The sequence below is a fragment of the Bison bison genome, unplaced genomic scaffold (assembly GCF_000754665.1).
Source record: "Bison bison bison isolate TAMUID 2011002044 unplaced genomic scaffold, Bison_UMD1.0 scf7180017847317, whole genome shotgun sequence".
NCBI classification, from domain to species: Eukaryota; Metazoa; Chordata; class Mammalia; order Artiodactyla; family Bovidae; genus Bison; species Bison bison.
The window spans coordinates 22,091-23,565 of NW_011477890.1; positions in this window are offsets into that span (position 1 = coordinate 22,091).

The following is a 1,475-nucleotide window of genomic DNA, read 5'->3' on the forward strand; positions in this document are numbered from 1 at the left end:
ACCATGCTTATAGTTTCCTTTGTTGTGCAGAAGCTTTTAAGTTTAATTAGGTCCCATTTGTTTATTTTTGCTTTTATTTCCAATATTCTGGGAGGTGGGTCATAGAGGATCCTGCTGTGATGTATGTCAGAGAGTGTTTTGCCTATGTTCTCCTCTAGGAGTTTTATAGTTTCTGGTCTTATGTTGAGATCTTTAATCCATTTTGAGTTTATTTTTGTGTATGGTGTTAGAAAGTGTTCTAGTTTCATTCTTTTACAAGTAGTTGACAAGTTTTCCCAGCACCACTTGTTAAAGAGATTGTCTTTAATCCATTGTATATTCTTGCCTCCTTGTCAAAGATAAGGTGTCCGTATGTGCGTGGATTTATCTCTGGGCTTTCTATTTTGTTCCATTGATCTATATTTCTGTCTTTGTGCCAGTACCATACTGTCTTGATGACTGTGGCTTTGTAGTAGAGCCTGAAGTCAGGCAGGTTGATTCCTCCAGTTCCATTCTTCTTTCTCAAGATAGCTTTAGCTATTCGAGGTTTTTTGTATTTCCATACAAATTGTGAAATTATTTCTTCTAGCTCTGTGAAGAATACCGTTGGTAGCTTGATAGGGATTGCATTGAATCTATAAATTGCTTTGGGTAGTATACTCATTTTCACTATATTGATTCTTCCAATCCATGAACATGGTATATTTCTCCATCTATTAGTGTCCTCTTTGATTTCTTGCACCAGTGTTTTATAGTTTTCTATATATAGTTCTTTAGTTTCTTTAGGTAGATATATTCCTAAGTATTTTATTCTTTCCATTGCAATGGTGAATGGAATTGTTTCCTTAATTTCTCTATTTTCTCATTATTAGTGTATAGGAATGCAAGGGATTTCTGTGTGTTGATTTTATATCCTGCAACTTTACTATATTCATTGATTAGTTCTAGTGATTTTCTGGTGGCGTCTTTAGGGTTTTCTATGTAGAGGATCATGTCATCTGCTAACAGTGAGAGTTTTACTTCTTCTTTTCCAATTTGGATTCCTTTTATTTCTCTTTCTGCTCTGATTGCTGTGGCCAAAACTTCCAAAACTATGTTGAATAGTAATGGTGAAAGTGGGCACCCTTGTCTTGTTCCTGACTTTAGAGGAAATACTTTCAATTTTTCACCATTGAGGATAATGTTTGCTGTGGGTATGTCATATACAGCTTTTATTATGTTGAGGTATGTTCCTTCTATTCCTGATTTCTGGAGAGTTTTTATCATATATGGATGTTGAATTTTGTCAAAGGCTTTCTCTGCATCTATTGAGATAATCATATGATTTTTATTTTTCAATTTGTTAATGTGGTGTATTATGTTGATTGATTTGCAGATATTGAAGAATCCTTGCATCCCTGGGATAAAGCCCACTTGGTCATAGTGTATGATCTTTTTAATGTGTTGTTGGATTCTGATTGCTAGAATTTTGTTAAGGATTTTTGCATCTATGTTCA